Consider the following 14,841-nt stretch of genomic DNA (forward strand, 5'->3'; position numbering starts at 1 on the left):
TCCTCCTACACATCTCTTGAACTACAAATATCAGGAATTATTTTGTTTTTGGCATGTCTATATTGATTTTATTCTTAAATGTGTGCTTATGTAAGAAATACATGATTCTAAAATTTCACAACTATTCCTTTGAACTTACTTTTTGTTGAATTGTCTAGTTTAATAAAATCAATAAAAATTATACTTTCTGTATAATAAATGTACTGTGCTCAATTTAGCATCACATACACTAACATTGGAATGATACAGAGAAGATTAGCATGCACCCTGCACAAGGATGACATGCAAATTCTTGGAGCGTTCCATATTTTTACAACAACAGCTGCTGAAAGGTATGTGGCAACAAAGGAACCATACTGCCTTCTTGGTGGGAGTGTAAACTTGTTCAACTACTTTGGAAAGCAGTATGGAGGTTCCTCAGAAGAATCCACATAAACCTCCCTTATGACACAGTAATCCCACTTTTGGGGATTTACTCAAATGATCATAAACAAGACCATACTAAAACTACCAACACAACGATAGTTATTGCAACATTATTTACGATAGCTAAGATATGGAACCAAACCAGATGCACCCATTAGATGAATGGATCAAGAAAATGTGGTATATATACACAATGGAATTCTATGCCTCCATCAGAAAGAATGACATCTCCCAATTTGTTAGGAAATTGAAAAAAAAAATATTGAGTGAAGTAAGCCAAGTCCAAAGAAACATAGGTCTCATGATTTCCCTTATTTTCAATAACGAATTTATGTCTGAGATAAGCAGAAAAGTTCAAAAGATATGTGAATATAACCAGATAAGATGATGTTAAAGAAATTGAACCCCAAGATAGGGACACTAGTGGTTTTTTTGTTTCTTGCTATTGTTTCTAACGTACTTATAATGTGCGATGTCATTTTTTTTTTTTTTTGGTTTCTCTGTATGTTTCTCCCCATGCTATAACCCCTGTTTGCTCTGTATTTGAAGTTGGTGCACTTACATCTTGTATGTATGCTTCTCTAATTTGGGGAGGGGAAGGGAAAAAATGCTCAAATAGGGATACAGGTTGACTTATTGTAACAATGAGATGCACAAGACACTATGTTGAAAAATGAACTTTACAATTTAGGCAGAGGAAGGAAGGGTGAGGGGAGTGTACTTGTGGAGGTCGGAGGGAAGGGATGGTAGGGGAAATATAAAGGAGAAGGTAACAATGCTTGTTAGGAAACGTACGAGTTTCCTTGTTCTTGTAAATGTGACCCCTCTGCACAGTATTATTACAATAAAAAACATAAAAAATGTTCTGAGATGGAAGAGTTTATTTCCTCTATTTTACCCATATAATATAGTTAACAAAGAAATTAATGCAGAACACTGATATGAAGGTAATTTAAATAAATGTGTGTGTGTGTGTGTGTGTGTGTGTGTGTGTGTGTGTGTGTGAGTGCGGCAGCACGCAAGCGAACACACACGTGCATGCGAACACACGCCATGCATGTATATTGGTGTGCTCAGAGTTTAAAATCGGGGCTTCAAGGTCTTGTTAGGCCTTTCCTGTCTAGTTGGTGAGCTACTATATAAGCTACACCTCAATTCCTGGCTCTTTGATATTTCATTAAACATTTTGAAAAATAATTTCATGAAGGTTTTTTTTTTTTTTGGCGCTGATTGGTTCCCAAGTGTTATCCACACATCTCAGTCTCCTGAGCAAATATTCAGAGTAGATAGGATTATAGGTGTGACCAGCCAGCACAAGGCTTTTAGAATAATTTTAAAAATAAAAGAAAATTTATTTCATGGAGGCCTGTTTTATCATCTAATTTGAAAGACGTTTGGAGTGATTATATGCCAATTTAATTCGTTTGGAGATTAAAAGATAGTAAGTGATGATATTTAAAAGTTTTAGTACTTTTTAAAAAAGAAACTGGAACTGTGGGACAGAAGAAATTTGGCTGTCTTCAGACCTCAATTTGTAAGCTCAGCTCTGTGCATGATAACCCAATGTCACCAACACAGTCTGTATTGAAGACAAAATGTGACAAAAAACAATCACTATGGGCAATATTTGCTAGGCTATTATTTCCTGGACAATATGAATATTGAATTGAGAGTGTAAGAGAATGGAGAGATTTTACCCACCTTCTTGGTATTGCTGAAAGACTTTTGGAAACTTTGATTCATTTCCTTCCTCACTGTGTGTGTCTTTATGCCATGCACTTACTGTCTTTAACTACAATTTTTCCCAACACTACAATGGTAATAACATTAGCATTATAGCAAATGTTATCTTAAGAATTAAGAGAATAAAACTTGTGAAACACTTAACATAAACCTATGAATGAGCTTTGAGTTTAGCCAGCATTCTTTTTTAAATACTAAATAGAATGTGATAAGTAGTACAGAAACCATTACATGTAGTGTGAGCAACCAGAAGTAATACCTATTGACCATGCTCTGCTTCCAAGGAAGCCAGGTGGATAACTTCTTATGCTGTAAATAAAACTAGTTATCTTATGTCGTGATAGTGCAAAAATATCAGAGACAGAACGATGAATGAAGGTTGTAGACTGAGGTGAAATCCATATGAAAATGTGCAAAACTCATAAAACATCAAAGTATCCAAGCAGTATGTTGTGTTTTACATCATTTACATTACATCGCAAAGATAAGGAAGACCTAGAAGAATAAATTGTCTTTTTGATATTCTATCATAGGTCCTTAGAAGGATGAACACTTTCCTCATCATCAGATGTGGGGAACTATATTTTTTGTTTGCTTCCTTCCATTTATTCTTCAATTTGAAATCTGAACTACATGAGACTGAAAGAAACCAAGTGAAATGAGTCATGCAGGCTTTGGTAAGAAAAAAGTAAAATAAATAAAATATATATAGCCTTGTAAAAGGTCTAACTAAATTGAGTTATATAGTCTCAAGCGTTAACAGAAAATGATTTAAGCAATATCATGTTATTAAAAAATTAAAAATATTAGGAGCTGCTTAATTTTTTTCCTTTCTACTCCTTGAACTAATTATTGATTTTCTATAGAGAGATTAAACATCAGATTAACAAGAAACTTGATTAAAAATGAGCAAAATTTCTGAATAAACATGTTTTCCAAAAAGCTGTGAAAATCGCCTGTGGATTTACAAATTTGTATTTAATACAACTTCTATGCTGGCTTAATGCTTTGTGAGGAGGTCATTAGAGAAATGTAATTCAAAATTACTATGATACTACTTCATAACTGTTATAACTCTTATCAAAAATATCCAAGGAACCAGGTATGGTGGTAAAGACTGGTAATTCCAAGTGATTGGAGGTTGGAGTAAAAGGATTTGAGTCTAAGGCCAGGCTTGGTTACTGCACACAGTAAAAACCTGCCCTTTAAACAAACTCAAAAGGTAATAATGTTGGCTGGCGACACTGTGGAGAAAAGGAAATTTTCTACACTCTTGGTCAAAATACAGGTTAGTGTTCTCGTTGTAGAAAGTAGTATGCAGTTTTCTAAAGAAATCCAAAGTTGAAATAATCATACACAATCGTGTGATTATTTCTCTCTGGGTAACATAAACATATCTGTAGTTCATTGTTATTCACATTATTCACAACAACAGCCAAAATATAAATCGAAGTCCAGTGTTCACCTACAAACTAATAAAGCAACTGTGGTACATGCACAAATATCTTTTTCTGTTGATCCCTAAGTAATTTTTTATTGTTTTCTTGTTTCTATGTGATTAACCTCCAAATTAGAAATCCAGATATATAATTTAATTTAATCAATACTATGTATTGAATACTACTCTCTGCATTCTTCACACTAAGATCACCAAATATGATGAGTCTGAAATAATTAGTCTCTTTTTGACCTATGTTAATATTCTTTACAATGTGAGTGAAATGTTTAAAAAGTAGTATTTGTTTTAGCTTAATTGCTCTGATGAGACAATAAATGATATTATCAAAGCTTAAAAATGATTTGATTTAAAGTTTAGAATTCAAGAAATGGTTTTGACTACTCTGGTTACTGGAGCCTTCACTACAACCTCATGAGACAATTTATATTGATGAAGCAAAAATATGACATTAGACATTTATGAATAAAAAATCGTCATTCTGAATATGTAGAGCTACATATAAAACATAGAAAATTTAGCTTCTTAATACCTGAATATGGTAGTACATTTAATTGCAGGGTAAGTACTTGTTCTGAAAAGAGATAAAATTGCACTTATTTGAAATGTAAATCTAAGTATTTATTTGAATAAAAGACAATGATTAAAATATCACTCATTCAAGAAACAAGATGCACAATTAGTTGTTTTTCATGCCAGTTATGTTCTCTAAACTTACTACAAATACTAGATTAGAAAACCTAATTCATTGCTTTGTAGGGAAATAGTAATTCCGTTTCTTAAATCCCATGACCATAACTTTTTCTCAAACAATTGCTAAGTAACTGTTTTATATTTTTTGTCATGGAATCTTATTCGAAAAATTTTTATTCATCAAGTTAAATAATTGGCAAACAATATAAATTACGCATGGACAAAGTCTATCTAACATGAGTTTTTTTTTCCAGAGGACAGATCATGGCTCTCTTAATGAACACTAGAAGGCAGTGTGTTCTTTTTTAATTTTTAGTTATTTTGTTAATAGATATTAATTGTCAGAAATGACAATTCCATAATATATTTAATGTATTTGATTATACTCCCTCTATTTCCTTCTGATTGCTCTTTCCTCCAAAGATCTGTTTTTCACATAAAATTACATCTTTATATATACGCGTATAAACTAATTTGGAACATTTAAGCTAAACTGCAAGTTAATTCAAGATGTACAGTGAATTAATAGAATGAATAAAAACCTGAATATTTTTGTTAACTTTTGAATTGAGCTATCATTATTATTACTGTTAGGGTTAAGATCCCAGACAGAATTAGAAAATGAATTAGAGAAATAGAAAATTTAGGTTCATCACAGGATGACCCATTGCAAAAATGATACACACAAGACACTATGTTGAAAATGGAGGATGACCCATTGCAACAATGATACGCACAAGACACTATGTTGAAAATGAAGTTTACACCATGGGGAGGGAGGGGTATGAGAAGTGGGGAAGGATGGGATAGTGGGAGAACAAGAAAGAAGTGGGTCACTATGCTCAACAAGAAACGTACTCCTTACCTTACACATGTAACTAATCCCTCTTTAAAGCATCTTTTCAACAAAATAAAATTTTTAAAAAATAATGAAAAATAAAATCTGACAGGAAATAGAAAAACACTTAAAAATTTATGTTCAAAATCCAAATAAAATTTAGACCTACACGCTGAGCAAGAGTTAGGATAAATATGAAAAAAGTGGCTTACTATTAACATGGTGATTTGGTTATACGTAGGTTTAGGATTAGGCAAGGTGTGCCAGATAGAGCGGGGTTAGGATGAGAAAAATATGTAAGACATTGTGTAAAACTGCCACATATTTTAAGAAGAATGAATGGTAAGAATGAATGAAAACCAGTCTGTGTTACTTTAAACATTCAGATATAATTTGGTTTAAAGTGTGAGATATTTTTGTTCCGGTTAGGGTTAGGGAAGGATAAGCTTTGAGGTAAATTTTAGTTTTCCAATAAGAAGTAGAAGCCAAAAAAAATGTGCAATTGAATAGAATCTAGAAAATTTTCCTTACATTAACCATTTGGTGTTAAATCAGAATGTGATTTGGATTAGGTTTCTGGTTAACCGGAGTTGAGCATAGAGTAAAGAAATGGGTTAAACTAGTGGCTCACGCCTATTATACTAGCTACTCAGGAAGCTGTTTTCTGAGGATCGCAGTTCAAAGGTAGCCCAGGCAGGAAAGTCCATGAGACTTTTATCTCAAATTAACCACCATAAAACACAAAAGCGGTGCTGTGGCTCAATTGGTAAAATGCACACCTTGAGCTAAGAACTCAGGAATCATGCCCTGGCCCAGAGTGCAAGCCCCACGACCGACAAAAAGAAAAAAAAAAAAAGCTGGGATAATGGAAGTACAATGTATTTCATAAAATCAGGATTTGAGATCAATGGGTATGATGATTACTGTTATGGTACAAAACACATTCAGAGTTAAGAGTGAAAAATCTGTAGGGTTTACAGGAAACCTGCAATTTATTTCAAGAATTACCAGTGGAATTTCAGTTAGGATTGCACAAAACGAGCATTTTTCATACATTTTAGAATTGGGATATGATTAGTGTCAGGGTTATGGTTAGGATTCCAGCCATGTTTAGGCTTAGAGTGAAGGAGAAAAAAAATGAGGGTCAAAATGAAGGTAAATTTTAATATAAACCTGGTGAGAATTAGAATGAATGTAAACTAGAGTATTGCTGTTAATATTAGAATCTACTTACAATTAGGCTGATGGTTATTCTCGATGTTCCAGTTAAGAAAGATTAAGTTTTGGGTTAGAAAATGACTAAGATATTGGAAAAATTGAAACCTATGTTTGGAATGATGAGTGAAAACTAGTGTACTTATGTTAGTGTTCGTATTGTCATATAATTCGGATTAAGATTAGGGTCAGTATTTTCTTCTGATTATATTTACTGTTACGAATAAGAAAGCTCTTAGTATAAAATTGTGTTCACTAACAAGTAGAAGCAAACATATGAGGCTGAATAATAACTATAACATTATTATTATATTTATTTTTCAGTGATCATTCTTGTAGTGGTTAATGAGAGTTTTCCAGCCAGGTTTAGGTTGAGAGTTAGCATTAAGTAATGGACTAGATGGTAAGGAAATCTGAAACTGTTTTCAGATACAGTGGTTCAGGAAAAGTTAGAATCAATGGAAACTACAGTATTTTTCCTGGTAAGAGAATTTGAGGACAAGTTATATAATGGCTCATGTTAGGGAACAAGATAAGTTTCAATGTAGAGACAGAAAATTTGTGCCATTAGGGCAAACTGAAACTCATTCCCAGAGTGAAAACTGGAGTATTCATTACAATGATTAAAAACTAGAGTATTTTTCTTAAACATTAGAATTGGATTATCATTAAGGTGAAAGTTAGGTTTTAGTTCCAGCTAGGCTTAGTGTAAGCATTAGGGAAATGGAAAATTTAGGGTCAAACAAAGTAAATCTTCGAATAATATGTAGAGTTATAATTAGGTTGAATGTGAAATAGAAAACTGGTAATAATATTAAGATTAGAGTATGATTAGGATGAGGATTAGGGTTAGGGTTACAATAAAGACAAGACAATGAGTGAAAGGACAAACTATTTTTAGATAGATGAGTTGAAGTTAGTATGAACGAAAACTAATGTATTTGTGTGGCTTTTAGACTCCAAAGGCCATTAGTTCTAGGTTTAGGTTTACTTTCCTAATTCAGTTTAGGATTAGGGTTAGGGAATGATAAACTTTAAGGTAAAACTGAGTTTCTACTAACACTTTCAAGTAAACTAAGTGCGAAATTTAACAAAAATTACATATTTTCCCTAATTTTCCTATTCAGGTTTCAATAGGGTTAAATTTAGAGTTAGGTTTCTAGTAAGGTTTAGATATATAGTTAGGGTTTGGAAGGAGAGTAGATTTTAAGTAAACTCGCAGCTTCTTTTTGGATACAGTTCAGTAAAAGTTAAGATCAATGGAAACTATGGTATCTTTCATGATATGAGGATTTGAGGTTAATGATTCCTAATAGGGAACAAGATAGATTTCAGAGTCCACGTTAGGGAATCTGTAGGATTTGGAGCAAATTTCAAACCATTTCAAAGACAATGGGTATCTGTAAGGATGTATCTAAACTCGATTAATTTCCATTAATTTTAGGATTGGGTTACTATTATCATCAAGGTTACTCTTAGGGTTCTGACCAGGATTAGAGTTAAGATTAGGGAAATGGAAGGTTGAGAACTTGAGTGACTTACTTTATTTGTGTATATATACGCACTATTCTAAGGCTTTAACTCAAGGCTTGGGTTCTGTCCCTGAGCTTTATGCTGTAGGCTACAAGCCACGAATCCACTTCGAGCTTTCTTTGGCAGTGAATTGGAGACAAGAATCGCACAGAGATGGAAAGGGATGGGAAGAGGAAACAAAGGAGAAGGCAATTCTTGATAAGAAATGTACTCATTACATTGCCCATGTAATTGCAAACCCTCTGTATGGTATTTTCCCAATAAAAAAAGAGAAAATGTGATATATATGTATATTTATGTATATATATGTGTATATATATGCGTGTGTGTGTATATATATATAATGGAATTCTATGCCTCTGTAAGAAAAATGACATCGCCCATTTGTAAGGAAATGGAAAGATGTGAAAAAAATTATATTAAGTGAAATATGCCAGGCCTAAATAAACATAGGTCCCCTAGTTTCCTTTACTTGTAGTAACTAGTACATGGTACCATATGACCATATAAGATGATGTTAATTGAAATGAACCCCAAGATAGGGACACAACTGATTTTTTATTCCATGAGATTCTTATGTCTATATAATCCCCAAAATAAAGTTGGAAGGGGACCTACGGTTCATGTATGGAGCACCACCCATTAGGGAAAAAGCTTAAGTGAGAAGGTAAGATCCTGAGTTTAAATCATAATATCAGCACTTAAAATAGTTGATTTATTTTCCTTGAGGTTTTTATTAAATTGCTCAGAAAGTAATCAACATTGAATTTATGTTTAACATTACTATTAAAATCTAGTTACATTTATTGATGTTATTCTTTGTTTTCCTAAATTTTTTTACACGTTAATATCCAATAATGGAAAGAGGTGACTATTGTTTCACAAGTTTTTATGGCAGTTGAATATGTGGATGATAGATGCATACAAGGAATTTGGACTGAAAATATATATGTGCAAGCTCTTTACATAAAGAAATGATAATTGAAAAAGCTGTGGGCATGTATGAAATAAACTAAAGAAACAGCAAGGGAAGATAAGGTATGATTCTGGAAAACACACAATTTTAAAAGAAAAATACAAGTAAATTATGTAGCTTTTAGTAAGAACTTTGTAACACACACACATTTTATTCCTTATTTCTACTGTAAGGCATTTCAGTAAATTTTATTTTACAAAGTTAAACATGATTGACAATTAATATTAACTGGCTTCTGTGTCAGGTAAGGAATTATTCTAGCCAGTTGCCAGGGGTTCATGCTTATAATCCTAGCTACTCAGAGGGCTAAGATCTCTAGATCCTAGTTCAAAGCCAAGTTGAATAGAAAAGTTGGTGAGACTTTTCTGTTCAATTAACCACCAGATAAGTGGAAGGTTCACTGTGGCTCAAAGTGCGAGCACTAGCCTTGAGTAATAAATTTCAGAGACAGAACCTAGGCCCAGAGATTTAGCTCTCTGAAATTATTCTTAAAATACTTGTTCACAGGATTTCTTTAACTTGTCTAGAAGAATGTTTTAACCTTGGGGATTTTTTATTTCATGTTACCATCATTGATTTTTAGGATGTGTAGAGAAAAATTATTTATAGTAAGAACTGGTTTGTATTGCTTTGCATTACACTTTCCCTCTACACCCAGAGATCAGCTGGAAAGAAGATGGCCAAATCTTGGTGGTTGGAAATGAAGATACATATGTGTTCTTTGAGCAAAGAAACAAACTTATGAAATGGTAGCCTTTATATATAACACCTTAATAGTAACTCTAAAATTAATGTTATTACTATTATTATTTTTTGTCAGTTGTGGGGTTTGAGCTCTGGGTCTGGGCATTGTCCCTCAGCTCTTCAGCTCAAGTCTAGCATTCTACCACTTGAGCAACAGTGCCACTTCACATTTTCTGAACCTTTAATTGGAGATAAGGGTCTCACAGACTTTCCTCCCTGGACTGGCTTTGAGCAGAGACTCTCAGTTCTCAGACTCTTTAGTAGCTAGAATTATAGGTCTAAGCCACTGGCCCCTGGCAGTAAAATTATTTTGTAAAAGAAAAAAAAACCCCACGATTGTATCCTTAAAAAATTACAATCTAGAAATGTATTTGTAATGTTAGTTGTGTCAAGTCACCAAAGGCAGCAATCATTTTTAGATCTCACTATGTCCTGTCTAATGCCAGATAATATTTCATTAATTTATTTTACTTTTTCCTAACAAAGTTCATCATGAATGGCTACAGCAAAATTTTCTAGTGAGCATCAACATTTCTTCAACATATTTATTTCAACAAACAGCATTTTGCATTTGGTTGTTGTTGTTGTTTAATTTTGCCAGCGGTGAGGCTTGAAATTAGGGCCTGGGCCCTCTTCCTGAGCTTCTTTGATCCAGACTAGCACTCTACCAATTGAGCCACAGTACCAATTCCAGTTTTTCTGCTTATGTCATACTGAGGAATCAAATCAAGTGCTTCATGCATGCGAGGCCAGCACTCTACCACTAACCACATTCCCAGTTATTGGGACTTTTGTTGTTGTTGTTGTTGTTTTAAGATAGCATTTTACTATGTGTCCTTCTGTTGGCCTAAAACATAGGCTGGTCTCAAGCTAACTTCTAAATCATCCTCTCAAGTTCAGAGATTACAAACATTGACCACCATATTCGGCTCAGGATTCTTGGTGAGAGAATACTCTTTCAGATATAGAAAGAGTTATTCTGTCTTCCTTGGACTCAATGGATTTTGCATTCAGCATTTTAATCATATTCTGTCCTGGTGTGTTTCCACTTCTAGATCAATAGAAATATTTCAGGTTCTGAACTTGAAGCTGATCCATGCCATCCAACAGCATCACATTCTTGTGAATAGCACTAGCTGGCCTCATGAGCATAGCAGCCAGCTGGAGCTCAGCTATTTGATGGCCTTGAGCTCCAAAAATGCAATCATTTCTGTGCACAGACTGAAAACTGTCATAGGTAATTTATTCCATTCTATTATGAGCTAAATTCTATTCTCAGCTTTTTATGCTTTAAAATCTCTTAAATATTAATTACTATTTTCCTACATTCTCAAAAGTAACATCTATGTCTTACTCTAAAAATTCATTTAAACATGCAAAAATATTAATATAGTTGCTGTCCACCTATGGCTCATATTTTAAAACCTGGCTACTTTAGAAGAAGAATCAGAGGATCCTTGTTTAAAGCTGCCTATGCAGAAAAATCTGAGATATTCCTCCAATTGAGAAACCAAAATCTAGAAGTGGAGTTGTGGCTCTCGTGGTAGAGTGTCAGCTTTGCACAAAAAGACTAAACAGGAATATTAGGTCAACTTCTGACTCCATTATTTACTCATGGAACTCACACACACACACACACACACACACACACAGAGAGCGAGAGAGAGAGAGAGAGAGAGAATCTACGTTCTCTTTGCCTCTCCTTCTTGAGCAGTATTCAGTTCCATTAACTTAATGCATGGTTTCTCCAAATTATTATGGTAGGGAATAAACTACATTTGCATTTATGTTAATGCACTTTTTTGTACTTTTTGTTTTTCAGTTTTTTGTACTTATGTGAGAGAACAGTGTTTTGTGAAGACTAAACAGAAATTATTGTGTCAGTAAATAGGTAGGTGACAGACTGAAAAATGCAGATAATACCACTTTAAATTTTCTTTCTCAAAATTTAAATATATATACATATGTATGTATTTAAAATTTCTGCCAAGATTTTATTTCCATTAACAATAACCAATTTTTTCCATTACATAAATTTAACATATTGTAGGTCTCATAGTAGATTTATATTTATAGATTTTCTTTCCTTGGAGACAAGGTTCTGCAGTAAATCTGGCTTTCCTCAACTCCTAATACTGTCTAGCATTACCATGTGGTAGTATAGTACCATGTCCAGCTATATTATTTATATTTTGTACAGTAGAATATTAATATGAACAGCTTTAAGTCACATATCTTCATGAGTATGAATGAATTTCTTGCAAAAAAATGTTATAGATAGAGTTACTGAGTGAAGCCAATTATGGTAGACATGCCTGTAATCACAGCATCCAGGAGGATTGTAAGCTTAAGAGCAGCCTGAGCTACACAGCAAGTCCCTTTTAAAACAAAAGAAAACAACAACAACTGGTGAGCTTGGAAGTGGGAAAGTATTGTTAAGTAGGGTGTGGGGTGATAGGAATATACAAAATTGTGTGTGTGTTTGTGTGTGTGTGTTTGTGTGGTGTGTGTGAGTGTGTGTGTGTGTGTGTGTGTGTGTGTGTGTGTGTGTGTTTGTGCTTGTGCTGGTCCTAGGGCATGAACTCAGGGTCTGGACACTGTTCCTGAGATTTTTGCTCAAGTCTAGCACTCTACAACTTGAACCAAACTCCACCTCAAGCTTCTTTAGAGGTCAATGGAGATGAGTCTGATCCATTTTCCTGTTCCAGCTTAGAACCTTGATCCTCTTTTCTCTGCCTCTTTTGTAAGATAACAGGCATGAGCTGTATCCTTGCTGTATTACTGTTAAGTAATATAGTAAACATCATACCAGTTTATACTCCTGCCAGCAGTGTTTGAGTGTTTCACACACACCTAAGATAAAACCCACTCCAGGTTTGATGACATCCAGATCTCATAATGTGAGATATGTATTGTTATGCTCACTTTAACTATGAAGACTTTGATCTCCAGAGACTTTAGTTAATTTTGAGACCTTATCTCATATACAGTGGAGCCTGTATTCAAGTTGAACTAGGTCTGTTTATTTCAGAAAACATGGAGTCATCGTCTGTTCTAGTCAACACGTGTTCTAGCAAGTACTGCTCTTTAAAAGCACAGTTCTGTGCCTGACAGCTTATTTTTCTCTCTCTTTAACTGGTTGCACCCCTTCTCATAAGCTAGGGAAAGCACACATGATGAGAAGAGCCATTTTTGAAGGGGAAATTGATAATGGCTTTTGAACTTGGTATCACATACATATTAGTCAGATCTTACATTTGAGTTATACCTCCAGCACTATATTTCTGTTTTTTTTTTCTTTTGTATTACTATTACAAAGATGAGTTACACAGAGTTTTTAGTCGTATTAGTGAGGTATGGATATATTTCTTTTTTGAAATGTCACCCCATCCCTTGCTCTCTCAATTTTTCTCTCTCACTGGTTTGGTTTTATTAACTTCCTCCTCCTCCTGTCCTCCTGCTCCTGCTCCTGCTGCTCCTGCTGCTCCTCCTCCTCCTGCTCCTCCTCCTCCTCCTTCTTCTTCTTGTTCTTATTCTTACTCATTATTTTGCTTTAGATGGGATAATTACATACGTGTGGTAATGACTATATTTCTTTTTTATTTGTTTTTGTTTCAGTCAGTAATCAGGCTTGAACCAAGTCCCTGAGCACTGATTTGAGCTCTTTTGCTGACGAATGGCACTCGTATTGAACCACAACTCTACTTCCCTGAGTGCATTTCTTTTTGGGAAATGTTACCCTTTCCCTTCATCTCTTAGTTTTCCAGTCTTTCCCCACAAACAAGTTGCGTAGGTCATTTTCAATATAGTACCAATTGAATACCACTGTTGCACATGATCATCATTTGTCTCTCTTTTAATATGACGCCTTTAACTTCTCCAAGAGAGATAAATGAAGAAAAATGACAAAAATGAAAGAAAACAAAGAAAAATATCATCTTGTTTCTGTTTCCTGGTCACTGGCTATTTTTGAGATAAAATGTGTGTGTGTGTGTGTGTGTCCGTGTGTGTGTATAATGGAGCTTGAACTCAGGGAGCTGACCTTTAGTTTTTTTAAATCAAGGGTAGCTGTATACGACTTGAACCAACCTTCACTTCTTGATTTTGAATGGCTAATTGGAGATCAAAATTTCACAGATTTTTCTAACCTGGTCTAACTATAATCCACTTTCCTCAGATCTCAGTTAGAGTTACAAGTGTGAGCCACCAGCTGTGATTGGCCTACATTCTTTTCGTTAAGTAGTTGAAATGTAAAAGACAGTTGTAACCATAGTAAAAAAGAAATCCATTTAACTTTCCCAGCTTCATTAACTTTTAATACTTTGTCACATATGATATGTACAGAAAAACATTTTTGGTTTTTGTCTGGGTTTTTTTCCTTATGATGAACTTGATTTTATATAGCTTTTAACCTAGTAAATTACTGATGAGAATATGTCAGATGGCATTAATGACCTTTTGTTGTCTTTCATAAGGAAATGGTGCAAACTAACACTTGTGATAAATTTGTGTGCAGGACCCTGATAATATATGCACATTCTTAGCCAGAAGACAGTAGTGACTGTTACAGATCATCTAGATCTGACAAAACCCTGACTCAGGCCTTATTACCACGTTCCTGTATGTCCTGTTAGAGTGTAATCCTGACTCGCCAGTGAACATTACAGAACCTTACTGGACATTCTCAGGACACAGTCAAGGTCACCAGTCAGGCGTGGCACCTACAATGTGATGGGAGACTGGTGACAGCTTCTTAAGATGGAGTGACACAGGAATTGTTACATCCTTAAGCTGTTATCTGTCCATAGGGTTCCTCATTGAGCATTCGACCCTAAGATTTAAGGAGAAATCAAACTCTCCCTTCCTTGTGCCACTTGTGGACCTGTATATCTTCTGCTGCTGTCATCTTCTGCGGAAAGAAATGATCTGAACTCTATAAGCCATTTTGCTTCTTCTAGGTCTTTAGGGTAAGTCTGGCTTATATACTTAGGCGAAAAGAAATATAGTGATATAAAATAGCAAACCTAACCATTTTCTAGTCTATTTATTACCCAAATATGTTTTCAGATTCTACTAATAATTCTTATTAGTAAGAGGCACTTAATTAGCAGTCATTTTCTCAAACTCCTAAGTTCCTCAGTAAGCTGTGCAAGAGAAACCACAGCAAGTGTGAAGGGTGTTCCAGTTTAACAGGGAGGAGTGCCTCCAAATTGAACA

The 14,841-nt window shown here is 34.4% G+C and overlaps 1 non-coding gene across 1 annotated transcript; it reads left to right on the plus strand.

The window, feature by feature from the left end:
• The first annotated feature begins 205 nt into the window (after positions 1-205).
• Positions 206-312, plus strand: LOC122117568. The gene has a single exon (XR_006149202.1). It is a non-coding gene; the product is annotated as a U6 spliceosomal RNA (small nuclear RNA).
• Positions 313-14,841: the final 14,529 nt, after the last annotated feature.

This window comes from Dipodomys spectabilis, unplaced genomic scaffold (assembly GCF_019054845.1).
Source record: "Dipodomys spectabilis isolate Male_0828 unplaced genomic scaffold, ASM1905484v1 ptg000143l, whole genome shotgun sequence".
Classification (NCBI taxonomy): domain Eukaryota; kingdom Metazoa; phylum Chordata; class Mammalia; order Rodentia; family Heteromyidae; genus Dipodomys; species Dipodomys spectabilis.